Raw genomic sequence first — 17,322 nt, 5'->3', positions numbered from 1 at the left:
CCCTTCAAGCCATTCTGTTATTTCAGATACTGTCTTAGCAGAATTTCTAAGTGCCAAAAAAAAAAAAAAAATTTTTTTTTTTTTTCTTAACAACTTAGAAGGAAGATTGAGAATCATAAGTATGCTGCCAGCCCTGGAACATTTGCCCAGTGACCTAATTTTATGGGAATTTGCCAGGCCTGCTCTGTGGAAGAAATCCAGTCCTATTTCTTCAGTCCCCATGGGTTATTTAGCTGACACTCTACACAGCCAGCCTCTTCACATTGTTGTGCCCTTCAAGAGACTCTCCTTTAATACTGTTCTATTCCAATTTTGCTATATAAAATAAATTATAAAAAATAAAGGTGTAATCATTTATATGGCTTAGACAAATTTATACAATGCAAAGATCTTAACTCAAACACAATTGCTTATACTAAATTATGGCATGCACTTGTTTCTCATTACTCTAGTCTTCTACCACATGCATTTTGAATAATTTTGGAAGTTTATTAGTATAATGTATCCAAAATGTTATCAAAGTTGTTCCATTAGAGATAAATTATTTGTTATCCAACATGGACCTTCATGTCACTTGTTTTCTTTTTTTCCCACTAGCTCCTCCTAAAGCCAGATCTGAAGTTATTTTAGACATCACAGTCAATTTGACATGGTAGTATATTGATCTGACATTCTCTTCAGAAAACCAATACCAAAGTATTGTGTTTTGGTTTACTCAGAGTTGTACTCTAATTCTGTCCTGTCTGCAAGCTTATAACCTTTTCTGAAGAACATTTTGTACCTGTTTTATCCCTCCATCTAAAAGTACTACAATGGCCTTTGGCCAAAAGCAATGAAATTGTGACTTTCTAACTTCTATATAGCTCACCCAGGGACATTAATAAGAGAAAAGTAAACCTGCTCTATTATCCTGAATGGCTTTTTAAATAATTAGGAGATTTTAATAACAGTGTCTGGCTGATGCTTTCAGGTTCCCCACAGGCATTCCAACATTTCCAGGGTGAGTAAGATGGTACTGATGTTTCAGGAAGAAGACCTCATTCTCACCACAAATGACCTTCAATTCATACAAATGCTAAAAGCAGCACTGGGCATCTCATTATTGAAATGGATTGTTTGGCATCAATGCTTGCAGTTTGGGAGTTTGACATAATTTTGTGGAGCTATCTTGAAGAACAAAAGTGATTCAAAGTTTCAAAGAGGTAGAAATTTTTTAAAATGTTGGATTTTTGACATTTTGATTTTTCCCAAGCTCACTCCAAAATTCGTTGAGTCACCTCTGACTTTTTTTCTGTATAGTAAGTGATGAAAATATATGCCAAGACCCTGGGGATCTTCAGAAGAGTAAAGGGATGATGTTAAAGTGGACTCAAAATGAATATGTATCATAAGCCTTAAAAAGTACAAACTCTTATAACTTGCAACTCCATTACTAAAAGGTTACCCTCAGTAAGTATAATCAACAATACATACACATATTTATACAAGGATAATCACCACAATGTTCTTTATAATACTGAAATTTTGGAAACAAATATTCAGCAAAAGGAAAATGGTTAAATAATAGAATACACTGTAGCTACAAAACATTATGTTATAAAAGTATGTTTATTGACCTTCACAATATTTTACTTGAAATAAAAAAGCAGGTTATAAAACAGCATCTATAATGAAATTCTGTGTTTTTTAAAAGAAATAACAACATATTAATATAGTTGATGTATCAATGATGGTATTTAAAAATTTTTGTCTACATTTTCTAATTATTCTACAGGAAATATGTAGCATTTTTATAATAAAAAGGAGGATTAAGATTCATATTAAAATATTTTCTTTTTATTTTAAAGAAGACTTTAGAAGGGAGTAGAGTACAGTTGTTGCGAAGGTAGACAAGAACACCCTGATCAGTCCCTTGTGCCCTATCATATGGAAGTAGAGAAAGAGGTGTTCCCCTTGAGAAGAAAAATGAGATGAGAAAGTAATCTCTTGAGTTCACAGGGGGGAGCAGCACTTCTGTGTACCTGTTCATGCCCACACACAAAGGTGGAACAGTGCCTAGATGGATGTACAATGGGAAAGAGCCAACAAGTTCCAAACACTATCAGCAGAGAAAATTTTTGAGATGTTGTCTTCTAGGAGAGTTTCCAGAAGGAATATCTATGTCCTATCTTCTCAAGAAGGCATGCATATGCACAGGTGTGCATACATACACCCGGAAAGAATTTCAACTCCTCCTTCATAAATAGAGACCATGAAATGCGAGTTTTCTCCACTTGCTTCCTCACCTGTTCTTTTGTCCTTTTCTCTTGCACAGAGGAAGAAGAAATTCCTTTTCAGGGCTAGTCCTTCATTTCTGTTCCTCACTGTGCTCCTCCTACTTCCTCAGAGACCTTGTTCTTTAGACCATTTCAGCTTTTAAGCAATATAGGTAGACTGCCTGGGACTTGTGAACTATTCAAGTACCTACAGGCATGTTTGCATCTAAAAAACAAAATTATGGAATTCAAAATATGAATAATAAAAATCAAATGGAACAAATAACAGAATGTATATAAAATAAAATACTATGTCAGCATTGTAAAACTTGAATTTGTAAACTTTTCACTACATTTGGAAACAATTTGTGAATTAGAGGCTCTCCATTTTCCAAAATTCCTGAGTATGCACAGAGATTGTTGATAAATCATACTGAATTATAAACTGAGTGATCTATAGATAACTAACTTTGAAAGTAAAATTATAAAAATCCTTGTAATGTTTTTCTTGTAAAAATGTACTTCAGTCAGGAAAGATGGCAGAGTAGGAAGATTCTAAGTTCACCTCGTCTCACAGGCACACCTAGATAACAGCCATATCAGTGCAACTAACTCAGAAAAATACCTGAAGACTGGCAGAAGAGACTTTCAGGGTAGGAAGGGCAGACACTGGGTCAGGAACTAAACTCCTAGTAAGATTAACCACAAATAGGAGGTGCACCACAAGCATGGAGAAGGGAGAAGAGTAGAAACCACACCAGGCACCTCTGGCATAAGGAATCTGCATTAGGAAGATGAGTCCCCGTAACATTTGGCTTTGAAAACCAGTGAGGCTTAACTTTTTGAATTTTGACAATCAGCAGGGCTTAACTTCAGGTATTTTAAAAATCAGTGGGCTTCATTATGGGAGGGCCAGAGGACAATAAGCAACTGAATCACTTCCCTTAAAGAGCCCGAATAACAAAACACCCCACTGAAATGCAGCATAGAAGTACCTGTTTGAAAAGTGCCTGAGGCATATGGGAAGGAGATTTATTTGCTAATCTCTGACTGTATGCTGGAGGGGCAGGGATTTTTAGGAGACTTCTCCAAGGACAAAAAACCTGGCTGGAGGGTGACAATTCTCTCCCCTCCATACACTAGCCTAGATAGCCAGACACTTGTGGGAACCAGAGTGTACAAACTCCACCTATCTTGCTAACACCTTGCTAACACCATGTCCCTTTGTTCTCCTATGAATCTGCTCATCCAATCTGCCCCACTAGGCATGCATGCCTCCAGAGCAACTCCCACCAACACATACCCTGCAAGCAAGGAAGGGACCGCTGCTACATCAAAGTGGAATTCCCCTCTGGAGAGAGCGGAATATAACAATACAAAGCATTTTGACTGACTACTGCCCCAGCAGACAGGTTGGGGGCAGACATCTGGTCTGACTTCTGGCCCCACCTACCACCAAAACCACTCAGGGGAAAATGCAGGGAGAGCACCCCACAGTTCGGTGTGACTCAGCCCCAACAAATGGGCTGAAGGTAGGCATCTGGTCTGACACTGATACCACCCAAGTACAAGACCACAGTGGCCCCAAACTGCCCCTTAAAAGCACAGGGACCAAACCCTGACCAATGTGCCCACAACAGGCAAAGTGGGCCATTGTAGCCAACTGGACTGAGGGAAAACATGTCTCAGACACAACAGTAGGGTGCATGCAACCTGCCTAGGAAACACTCTTAAAGTGCCTGGTTCTGGTAAACAGGAGATATTGGGCTACAGGGCACTGCAAGATGACCTCTTCATAAAGGAACTATGTTCAAGATCAGGAGATGTAGTTGACTTTCTTAAAACATAGAAACAAACACAGAGATTTAGACAAAACGAAGAAACAGAGGAATATGTCCCAAAGGAAAGAGCATGGCAAAACCACAGCAAAAGAGCTAAATGAAACAGAGATAAGCAATATGCCTGATAAAGAATTCAAAGTAATAGTCATAGAGATACTTACTGGACTTAGAGGATCTCAGTGAGATCTTCAGTGAAGAGATAAAAAATATTAAAAAAAAGAACCAACAAGAGATGAAGAACTCAATAACTGAAATTAAAAATTGACTAGAAGGAATCATCAGATTAGAGGAAGGAAAGGAATGAATCAGTGAGCTAAAAGACAGGGTAATGGAAAGCAATCAAGCTAAACAACAAAAAGAAAAAAGAACACTAATAAATAAGAATAGATTAAGGGAACTCAGCAATCATCAAACATAATAATGTCCACATTATGGGGATCCCAGAAAGTGAAGAGAGAAAGAGGGGGCAGACAATCTATTTGAAGAAGTGACCTTGAAAACTTCCCTAATCTGGAAAGGAAACAGAAATCCAGATCCAGGAGGCACAGAGAGTCCCCCCAAAAATCAACCCTAGGAGGTCCACAATGAGATACATAATAATTAAAATGGCAAAAAGTAGGGATAAAGAGAGAATTTTAAAACCAACAAGAGAGAAGAAACAGTTACATACAAGGGAAACACCATAAAATTATCAGTGGATTTTTCAGCAGAAACTTTCCAAGCCAGAAGTGGCATGATTTATTCAAAGCACTGAAAGGAAAAATGTCTGCAAACAAGAATACTCTATCCAGCAAGGCTATCATTCAGAATAGAAGGAGAAATAAATAGTTTCCCAGACTAAAAACAATTAAAGGAGTTCATCACCACTAAGCCAGCCTTACCAGAAACATTAGTGGGAATTCATTGAGCAGAAAGAAAATACCACAATAGAGAGTAAGAAAATTAGGAAAGGAAAAAATTTCACAAGTAAATGCAAATATAATAAAAGTAGTAGATTAATCAGCTATAGAACCAGATAGAGGTTAAAGGATAAAATTAGTAAAAGCAATTATATCTATAAAAATCAGTCAAGACATTCACAAAATCAAAGGATGTAAAGTATGACAGCATATACATAAAACATGAGAGGGAGAGAGTTAAAATTTAGTGCTTTTAGATTGTGTTCAAACTTAAGCAACCATCAACTTAGTATAGACTGCTATATGCATAAAATGTTATATATGAACCTAATAGTAACCACAAATCAAAAACTTGGGATAGATACACAAAAAATAAAAAGAAAGGAATAAAAAAATATCATTAAAGAAAGTCATCAAACTATAAGTTTAAGAAAGCAAGAGAAGAAAAGAACAAAGAAGAACTACAAAAACAACCATAAAACAAGTCACAAAATGGCAATAAGTACATATCTATCAATAATTACTTTGACCAAAAAAGGACTAAATGGTCCAATTAAAAGATATAGGGTGACTGAATGGATAATAAAGCAAGACCCATCTATATGCTGCCTACAAGAGACTCATGTCAGATCTAAAGACACAGGCAGAAAAATCAATAAGGAAATAGTGGCTTTGAGTGACACACTGAAACAGATGGATCTAACAGATATGATTCAGAACATTCCACCCCAAAACAGTGGAATACATATTCTTTCAAGTGCACATGGAATGTTCTCCAGAATAGATCACATGTTAGGTCACAGAATAAGTCTCAATAAATTCAAAAAGATTAAAATCACATCATGCATCTTTCCCAACCACAACTGCATGTAACTAGAAATTAATCACAATAAAAAATTTGGAAAGAAGACAAATACAAGGAGGCTAAATAACATGCTATTAAACAACTAATGGGTCAACCAAGAAATCAGTAAGGAAATAAGAAAAATATGTGGATACAAATTAAAATGAATATACAGTGGTCCAAAATCCTTGGGATGCAGCAAAAACTGTTTTAAGATGAAAAATCTTAGGCAGGTAGGCAATAAGGCCTACCATAAGAAACAAGAAAAACCTCAAATAAAAATCCTAACCTAAAGGAGCTAGAAAAAGAAGAACAAAAGCCCAAAGCCAGTAGGAAGAAATAATGATGATTAAAGCAAAAATAAATGAAATAGAGACTAAAAAAACAAAAACAGATCAATAACACCAGAAACTAGTTCTTTCAAAAGACAAACAAAATTGATAGACATTTAGCCAGACTCATTGGAGAGAGAGAGAAGATGTAAATAAATAAAATCAGAACTGGAAAAAAAAAAAAGAAATAACAACCAACACATTAAAAACACAAAGAATTATAAGAGAATACTATGAAAAACATATGCCAACAAATTGGGCTACCTAGAAGAAATACATATGTTCCTAGAAATATATAACTTCCCAAAACTGAATCAGGAAGGAATTGAAATTTTAAATAGATAAATTACTAGCAATGAAATTGAATCACTAATCAAAAAACTCCCAACAAACAAAATTCCAGGATCAGATGCCTTCAAAGGTGAATTCTACCAAATATTTAAAGAAGAGTTAATACCTACTCTTTTCAAACTAGTCCAAGAAAAATAGAAGGGGAAGGAAAGCTTCCAAATTTATTCTAAAAGGTCAGCATTACCCTCACACCAAAACCATGGAAAGACACTATGAGAGAGAGAGAGAGAGAGAACTACAACCAATATCTCTCATGAACATAGATGCAAAAATCCTCACCAAAATATGAGCAAGCCAAATACAACAATATGTTAAAAAAAAAATTACCACAATCAAGTAGGACTTACTCCAAGGATGCAAGGGTGGTTCAATATTCACAAACCAATCAACATGAAACATCACACCAACAAGAGAAAAGATAACAATTATATGATCATCTCAATAAAAGCAGAAAAAGCATCTCAATAAAAGACAAAGAACAACATCCATTCATGATAAAAACTCTAAACAAAGTAGGTTTAGAGAAAACATAACTCAACATAATAAAGGCCATATATGAAAAACCCACAGCTGACATAATATTCAATCGTGAAAAGTGAGAGCTTTTTCTTTAAGATCAGGACAAGACAAGGATGTCCACTATCACCACTTTTTATTATCAACATAGTACTGGAAGTCCTACAACAACAAAAAGATAAGAAAAACAAATAAAAGACAACCAAATTGATAAGAAAGAATTAAAACTGTCACTATTTGCAGATGACATGATACTATAAATAGAAAACCCTAAGGACTCCAGCAAAAAACTATTAGAACTGATAAATGAATTCAGTAAAGTTTCAGGATACCAAATTAACAAACAGAAATCTGTTGCATTTCCATATGCTAATAGTGAAGTAGCAGAAAGAGAAATTAAGAAAACAATTCCACTTATGATTACCCCAAAAGGGATAAAATACCTAGGAATAAACTTAGCCAAAGGGGTAAAAACTATAAAACACTGATGAAAGAAATTGAAGATGACATAAACAAAAGGAAAGATATTCAATGCTCATGCATTCAAAGAACAATTTTGTTAAAATGTCTGTATTACCAAAGCAATCTATAGATTTATTTTTTAAAAGATTAGTTTATTTATTTATTTATTTATTTATTTGAGAGAGAGAGAGCACACAGAGGAAGAGGGAGAGGGAAATCCGGGAGCCTGATGTGGTGCTCAATCCCAGGACCCTGGGATCATGATATGAGCCAAAGGCAGACACTTAACCTACTGAGCTACCCAGGCACCCCTAGATTTAATAAAATTTCTATCAAAATATCAACAAGCTTTTTTCACAAATAAGACAAATAATACTAAAATTTGTATGGAACCACAAAATATCCCAAATAGCCAAAGCAATCTTGAGAAGGAACAAAGCTGGAGGTATCACAATTCCAGATTTCAAGATGTACTACAAAGCTGTAGTAATCCAAATACTATGGTACCGACACAAAAATTACACCCATAGACAAATAGAATAGAATAGAGAGTCCAGATATAAACCCACACTTACATGGTAAACTAGTCTACAATGAAGGAGGCAAAAATATACAATGGAGAAAAGACAGACTTCAACAAATGGTGCTGGGAAAATAGGACAGTCACATGCAAAAGAATGAAACTGGACCACTTCTTACACCATATACAAATATAAACTCAAAATGGATTAAAGACTTAAATGTGAGACCTGAAATGATAAAACTCCTAGAAGAAAACATAACTTTTCCAGTAATTTCTTTGACATCAGCCATTTAAACATTTTTTAGTTATATTTCTTGAGGCAAAGGAAACAAAAGCAAAGTTAAACTATTGGGACCACACCAAAATAAAAAGCATTTGTTCCATGAAGGAAACCATCAACAAATTGACAAGGCAACAAAAGAAGCAGGAAGATGGTGGCAGAGTAGGAGGACCCTAGGCTTCACTCATTCCACAGAACACAACTAGATAACCATCAAATCATCCTAAATACCTCAGAAATTGACCTGAAAATTGACAGAACAAAGTCCATAACTAAAGGAGAGAAGAGGCTATATGAAGGAAGGTAGGAAGTGTGGAGATATGCTTTAGGGAAGAAATGGATCACTGGTGCTGCAGAGGGGAGGGAGCCATGGTTGTGGAGAAGGGCAAGAGAGAGAGAGAGAGAGAGGGCACACAGGGGAATACAAAAGGAGAAAGTTTCTCCAAGGCCAATTGCTTGGAAAATAAGAGGGGCTGAATTTCATGAGTTCTTGTAACCAGTGGTGTTGGAGTTTTAAAGGTCAGTGAGCTTGGCTGGGATAGAGCCTAGAAGGCACTGCCCTACTCCTGGAGGGAAGGTAGGTAAACAACACTGGGACAGACAGCCTGGAAACAGTGATCTGAAGAGTGCCTGGGGCACAGAGTGGGGAGATTATTTGCTCTTCTCAAAGCCTGTTCCTGAGAGGCAGCATTCACAAAGGAACAAAATTCTCTGGGAACAAAGGAACTGGCCAGTGCCATTTCCTCTTCTGTCCCTCATAAACACAGAGCCATCTTCAGAAAGCAGCACAATGCCAACACTGGCTGCTAATTTGCTTACACCAAGCACCACACCCTTGTGCTCCAGTGGAACTTCCCTTCTCAGTAATGCTTACCTCAATTGAGCACAGTGGACCCCTCCTTCAGAAGACCAGCACAAGCCCCTGCCAACACCACATCTCCCAGAGTTTTGCAGGGTATCAGTTCCAGTGGAGGTGGTGGCAGGTCTCATTTCACATGCAGACCAGAGTATACCCAGCTAAAACTCACCACATTCAGGCCAGGGACCAAACACTGCCTACAATAGGCGAGGAAAGCCTCTGCAGACAACTGGCCTATAGGATAGAGCAGCCAGAACACAATAGCAGAGCTCACACAGCTCACACCAGACACTCCCTGAAGCATAGATTCCTGGGCACTACATGGCCTCTTCTTCATAAGGCCACTATTTTCAGGACCAGGAAACATAACTGGCTTTTCTAACACAGAGAAGAAGGCAGAGACTTAGACAAAATGCAAAGATGAAGGAATTTATATCAAATGAAAGAACAAGATAAGGCCATGGCCAGGGATCTAAGCAGAAGAGATATAAGTAACATGCCTGATGAAGAATTTAAAGCTACAATCATAAGGATAGTCACTGGACTTGAGAAAAGAATTGAAGACATCTGACATCAGTGAGACCTTTATCACAGAGACAAAAAGGTTAAAAATTCATTACTTGGAGATGAATAGTGTAATAAATGATATTAAAAATCTGTTTGATGCATTGAATAGCAGGCTGGAAGAAGATGAGGAATGAATTAATGACCTAGAAGACAAAGTAATGAAAAGCAATGGAGCTGAACAAAAGAGAGAAAGAAGAACTATGCAAAACAAGAATAGACTTAGGGAACTCAGTGGCTACATCAAACTTAATAACATTGCTAATACAGGAATAAGAGAGAAAAGGGGGCAGAAAATTCATTTGAAGAAATCATACCTGCAAACTTCCTTAATCTGGGGAGGGGAAGAGACATCCAGATCCAAGAGGCACAGAGAACTCCCATCAAAATCAACAAGAGCAGGCCAACAACAAGACTTATTATAATTAAATTTTCAAACAATATAGCAATAAAGAAAAAATCTTAAAAGCAGCAAGACAAAAGAAGTCATTAACTTACAAGGGAAACCCATAAGGTTAGCTGGAGATTTCTCCCCAGAAACTTGGAAAACCAGAAGGGAGTGGCATGATATATTCAAAATGCTGAATAGGGAAAATCTGCAGCCAACAATACTCTACCCAGCAAGGCTATCATTCAAATTAGAAGGAAAGATTAAGAGTTTCCCAGATAAACAAAAACTAAAGGAGTTCATCACCACTAAACCAGTCCTGCAAGAAATATTAAAGGGGACTCTTTAAGGGGAAAGGAGAGACCAAAAGTGACAGTATAAAGGCAGAAAGCACAAAAGCAGTAAAAATGAATATTTCTGTAAAAATCAGTCAAGAAACTCATACAAAAAAAGATACAAAATATAATAACATATACATAAAACATGGCAGGAGATGAGAAAAGAATGTGTTCAAATTTGAACAACCATCAACCTAATATAGATTGCTATTTGCAGAAGAAGTTATATACAAAACTATTGGTAACCATATATCAAAAACCACTAATACTTATGCAAAAATAAAGAGAAAGAAATCCAAAAAATCACTAAACAAAATCAACAAAACATGAAAGAAAGATAAGAAAGAATTGGGAAATCTCTAGAAACAACCGCAAATTGAGTAATTAAACGGCAATAAATACCTATCAATAATTACTTTGAATGTATAGGGACTAAATACTCCAATCAAAGGGCATAGCGTTTTGGAATGAAAAAAGAAAAAAAGACCCATCGATATGCTGCCTACAAGAGACACATTTTAGACCTAAAGACACCTGCAGATTGAAAGTGAAGGAATGGAGAAACATTTATCACAAAAACGGATGTCAAAAGAAAGCCAGACTAGCAATACTTATACCAGACAAACTAGACTTTAAAACAAAGACTATAACAAGAGACAAAGAAAGGGACTATATAATCATAAAGGAGACAATTCAAAAGAAGAAATAACTATTATAAATACTTTTTCACCCAAATGGGAGCACCCAAATATATAAAACATAATAACAAACATAAAGGAACTAATTGATAATAATATAATAATAGTAGGGGATTTTGGGGGGGGGATTGGCAGAGCTGGCTGAGGCTTTATTTGGGAAAAGACACTTGAATTGGCTTTTAGTTGGGGGCATGGACAAGAGGGCGTACCCAGGGCAGTAGACTCACCCCAAGGGTAGGCTGAGGACTGGGGCTGAGTCATAAGTGGCTCTCCTGTTCCCGACACTCCCCGGCACAGCTCCTTCCCCCCCAAAGCCTCTATGGCAGCCACAAGAGTGGGGAGGCTGGGAGGGACCACCGTGGTTGTTCACTTGGACAGGACATCAGACGACTCAGACACCAGCTTCCCATCACGGGTCTCGATCTTATTCACAACCACAGCCTTGGAGGAGCCACTGCAGCTGAAGGAACCAGCAGGGCCAAAACTGGACTGGAAAGAGCTCAGGCCATAGTTGAGGCCAGGGCTTGTGAGACCCCTATAGGCTGAGCTCAGGCCACCTGAGTAGCCACTAGTGGTCTTAGTATGGATACTCATGTTCTGCATCCCAGACTCCAGCCGCTCTCCTCGCCCTCCAGCAGCTTGCGGTAGGTGGTGATCTCAATGTCCAGGGCCAGCTTGATGTTCATGAGCTCCTGGTACTCTCGTAGCTGCCGGGTCATGTCTTGCTTGGCTCACTGCAGGGCGGCCTCCAGCTCGGCCACCTTGGCATTGGCATCCTTAATGGCCAGCTCCCCACACTGCTCAGCATCAGCAATCGCTGCCTCCAGGGCAGCCTTCTGGTTTTTGAGGGCCTCGATCTCAGCCTGGAGTCAGCTGATGCTCTGGTTCATCTCAGAAATCTCCGTCTTTGTGCAATGGAGGTCATCCCCGTGTTTCCCAGCCAGTGTCTGCAGCTCTTCGTACTTGATCTGGTACATGGTCTCCACCTCAGCCCGGCTGCTGTTAGCGATGTCCTCGTACTGGGCCTTGACCTCAGCAATGATGCTGTCCAGGTCCAGGGAGCAATTGCTGTCCACGGACAGCACCACAGACGTATCCAAGATCTGGGACTGCAGCTCACACAGATCTCCTCTTCATACAGCTGCCTTAAGAAGCTGATCTCGTTGGTCAGCCCTTCCAGGCAGGACTCCAGCTCTACCTTGTTCATGTAAGCTTTGTCCACATTCTTCTTGATGAGGACAAATTTATTCTCCATGTCTGCATGCTCTTTGATCTCCTCCTCATATTTATTCTTGAAGTTCTCCACCAGCCCCTGCATGTTGCCAAGCTTCACCTCCAGCTTCAGCTTCTCCTGGCCCAGGATGTCCAGCTGCCACTGGAGGTTGCTGATGTCACTCTCAAACATATTGTCTATGTTGCTCCGAGCAGTTTTCTGCTGCTGTAGGAGGCCCCACTTCGTCTCCAGAATTTTGTTCTGCTACAGGTGCCTCACCTTGTCGATGAAGGAGGCAAATTTGTTGTTGAGGGTCTTGATCTTCTTCTCTTGGGTGTGCACAACTTGGATGTTGGGGCCCACCTCCAGCTTAAGGGGGCTCAGCAGGTTCTGGTTCACTGAGACAGCCGTGATGCCCCCCACTCCCCTGGCCCCGCCGCCATAGCCCCCAACCACACTCATGCTGCTGCTCAGGTCACCCCAGAAGCTGCTGCTGCTGCCACCCACCCGGGAGAAGGCATAGGAGCTGATGCAGGAGCCAGGCCTGCTCGTGTAGGAGCAGCTGCTGAAGGCCTGGGGACCGGAGGTGGACATCTTGTAGGACTTCTGGGTCACCCTGATGGACATGGTGGAGGCCGGAGTGGAGGCTGGAGTGGAGGGGAGTAGGCTGAACCTGACAGAGGTTCCAGAAGGAGCTGAGAAGCTGCTTCAGGTCAATAGTAGGGGATTTTAGCACCCCATTTACCCCAATAGACAGATTATCTAAACAGAAAATAACCAAGGAAACAGTAGCTTTGAATGACACCCTGGACCAGATGAACTTAATAAATATATTCAGAATAGTCCATCCTAAAGCAGCAGAATACCCATTCTTTTGAAAGATGGAAGATTTTCCAATATGGTACATATTAGGTCACAAAACAGGCCTCAACAAATATAAAAAGATTGCAGTAATACTATGCACCATAACACTATGAAATTAGAAATCAATCACAAGAAAAAATCTGGAAAGACCACAAATACATGGAGGTTAAACAATATGCTACTAAAGAATGAATGGGTCAACCAGGAAATTAAAGAAGAAATAAAAAAAAAATACATGGAAACAAATGAAAATGAAAACACAATGGTCCCAAAACTTTGGGATGCAGCAAAAGCAGTCTTAAGAGGGAAGTATATAGCAATACAGGCCTACCTCAAGAAGCAAGGAAAATCTCAAATAAACAACCTAACCTTACACTTAAAGGAGCTAGAAAAAGAACAAAAAAATGAAACCTAAAGCTAGCAGAAAGAATAAAATAATAAAGATTAGAGCAGAAATAAATGATACTGAAACTAAAAAAAAAATTAAAACAGATCAATGAAACCAGGACCTAGTTCTTTGAAAAAAAATTAATAAAATTGATAACCCCTTAGCCAGACTTATCAAAAAGAAAAGAGAAAGGACTCAAGTAAATAAAATCATGAATGAGAGGAGAGATCACAACCAACACCGCAGAAATACAGACAATTATAAGAAAATATTATGAAAAACTATATGGCAACAAATTGGACAGCCTGGAAGAAATAGATAACTTTCTAGAAATGTATAAATTACCAAAACTGAAATAGGAAGAAATAGAAAATGAACAGACCAATAACCAGCAAAGAAATTGAATCGGTAATCAAAAAACTCCCAACAAACAAAATTCCAGGGCCAAACAGTTTCCCAGGGGAATTCTACCAAATAATTTGAGAAGAGTTAATACCTTCTTAACTTAATCTTATCAAACTATTCCAGAAAAATTGAAAAGGAAAGAAAAATTCCAAATTTATTATATGAGGCCAGCATTACCCTGATACCAAAACCAGATAAAGACACCACCAAAAAAGAGAACTATAGGCCAATATCCCTGATGAAAATAAATGCAAAAATTCTCAATGAAATGCTAACACACTGAATCTAACAATACATTAAAATAATCATTCACAGCAATCAAGTGGGATTATTCCCAGATTGCAAGGGGTGGTTCAATATTTGCAAATCAATCAATGTGATACATCACATTAAAAAAGAAAGGATAGGTACAATCTGATCATTTCAATAGATGCAGAAAAAACATTTGACAAAGTACAACATACATCATAATAAAAACCCTCAACAAAGTAGATTCAGAGGGAACATACCATCCTAAAGGCCATATATGAAAAACTCACAGCTAATATCCTCAATGAGGGAAAACTGAAAGCTTTTCCTCTATGGTCAGGAACAAGACAAGGATGTCCACTCTCACCATAGTACTGGAAGTCCTAGCCACAACAATCAGACAACAAAAAGAAACAAAAGGCATCCAAGTCAGCAAGGAAGAAGGAAAACTTTACTATTTGAAGATAAGATGATAAGATGATACTATACATACAAAACCTTGAAGATTCCACAAAGAAAAGAACTGCTAGAACTAATGAATGAAATCAGTAAAGTCACAGGATACAAAATCAACATACAGAAATCTGTTGTATTGCTGTACATCAATAATGAAGCAGCACAAAGAGAAATTAAGAAAACAGTCCCATTTACAGTTGCACCAAAAACAATAAAATACCTAGGGATAAATTTAACCAAGGAGAAGAAAGACTTGTACTCTGAAAACTATGAAACACTGATGAAAGAAATTGAAGATGATACAAAGAAATGGAAAAATATTCTATGTTCATGGATTTGGAAGAAGAAATTTTGTTAAAATGTCTATAGTACCCAAAACAATTTACACATGTAATGCCACCCCTATCAAAATACCAGCATTTTTCACAAAGCTAGAACAAAAAATCCTAAAATTTGTACAGAACCACAAAAGACCCTGAATAGCCAAAGCAACCTTGAAAAATATAAACAAAGTTGGAAGCATCACAATTCTGGACCTCAAGTTATATTACAAAGCTGTAGTGATCAAAACATTATGGTACTGTCACAAAAATAGAAACACAGACCAATGGAACTGAATAGAAAATCCAGAAACAAACCCACAACTACATGGTCAATTAATTTTCTACAAAGCAGGAAATAATATTCAATGGGAAAAAGACAGTCTCTTCAACAAATGGTGTTTGGGAAACTGGACAGCAACATGCAGAAGAATGAAACTGTACCACTTCCTTACATCATACACAAAAATAAATTCAAAATGGATTAAAGATCAAAATGTGAGACCTGAAACTGTAAAAATCCTGGAAGAAAACCCAGGCAATAACCTCTTTGACATTGGCTATAGCAACTTCTTTCTAGGTAGGTCTCCTGGGGAGAGGGAAACAATGGTAAAAATAAATGATTGGGACAACATCAAAATAAAAAGCTTCTGCACATGGAAGAAGAAAATCAACAAAACTAACAGGCAACCTATAGAATGGGAGAAGATATTCCAAATGACATATCTGATAAAGGGTTAGTATCCAAAAAATATAACGAACTTATAAAACTCAACACTTAAAAATAAATAATACAATTAAAAATTGGGCAGAAGACATGAATAGCCCCAACAGATATAGGAAAAGATTATCCACATCACTGATCATCAGGGAAATACAAATCAAAACTACAATGAGATACCACCTCACACTGTCAGAATAGCTAAAATCAACAACACAAGAAACAACAGGTGTTGTGAGGATGTGGAGAAAGAGGAACCATCTTCACAGTTGGTGGAAATGTAAACTGGTGCAGCCACTGTGGAAAACAGGATAGAGTTTCCTCAAAGAAGTTGAAAATAGAACTACCCTATGATCCAGCAATTTCACTAGTAGGTCTTTACCCAAAGAATACAAAAATATTAATTCAAAGGGATACATGCACTCCAATATTTATAGCAGCCTTATCTATAATAGCCAAATTGTGGATACAGCCCAAGTTCCATTGACTGATGAATGGATACCACATCTTCTTCACATATATACATATATATACATATATGTATGTTAACTTGTATAATATATAATGTATAATATAACTGTATAATATATAATTATACAGACTCATGTCTATATTACATATTTATATGTATATATATTTATGTTATATTAAATATATAATATATAATAATATATAATTATATAATATATGTAATTGAATATTATTCAGCCATTAAAAATGAAATTTTGCTATTTGCAATGACATGGATGGAGCTAGAGAGTATTATGATAAGTGAAATAAGTCAGTCAGAGAAAAACAATACCATATGATTTCTTTTATATGTGGAATTTAAGAAACAAAACAAATGAGCATAGGGGGAAAAAAGAGAGAGAGGCAAACCAAGAAATAGATTCTTAACTATAGAGAACAAACTCATGGTTGCCAGAGGGGAGATGAAGATGGTGAATGGATTAAATAGATGATGGGGTTTAAGGAGGGCACATGTTGTGATGAGCACCAAGTGATGTATGGAAGTGTTCAATCACTACTTTGTACACCTGACACTAATATAACACTGTATGTTAGCTAACTGGAATTTGAATATTTTTTTAAATGACAAGGTAACCTACTGAATGGGAGAATATATTTGCAACAGATAAATCCAAGAAGTGGTTAATATCGAAAATGTGTATAAAATCTTCTACAACTGAACACCAAAAATACCACAAATAATCCAATTAAAAATGGACAGAGGACCTGATAGACATTTTTCTGAAGAAGATATACAGCATTATTTACAATAGCCAAGATATGGAAGGAACCCACATGTCCATCCATAGATAAAGAAGTGGTAGGGTGCCTGGGTGGCTCAGTCGGTTAAGTGTCTGACTCTTGATTTCGGCTCAGGGTCATGGGATTGAGCCCTGCATCCAATTCTGCATTGAACATGGAGCCTGCTTGGGTTTCCCTCTCTCCCTCTGTCCCTCCTCCACCCCCACTCACACACTCTCTCTCTAAAAAACCAATAATTAAATAATTTATTATTATTTTAAATTTATTTATATGACAGAGAGAGA

The 17,322-nt window shown here is 37.5% G+C and overlaps 1 pseudogene; it reads right to left on the bottom strand.

Moving 5' to 3' along the window:
- Window positions 1-11,289: 11,289 nt before the first annotated feature.
- On the bottom strand, window positions 11,290-13,438 carry LOC102727891 (keratin, type II cytoskeletal 8 pseudogene; annotated as a pseudogene).
- Between the last annotated feature and the right edge of the window lie 3,884 nt (window positions 13,439-17,322).

This window comes from Leptonychotes weddellii, chromosome 5 (assembly GCF_054177405.1).
Source record: "Leptonychotes weddellii isolate Sample4059 chromosome 5, ASM5417740v2, whole genome shotgun sequence".
Classification (NCBI taxonomy): domain Eukaryota; kingdom Metazoa; phylum Chordata; class Mammalia; order Carnivora; family Phocidae; genus Leptonychotes; species Leptonychotes weddellii.
This window is presented reverse-complemented; position numbering and strand designations above follow the sequence as displayed.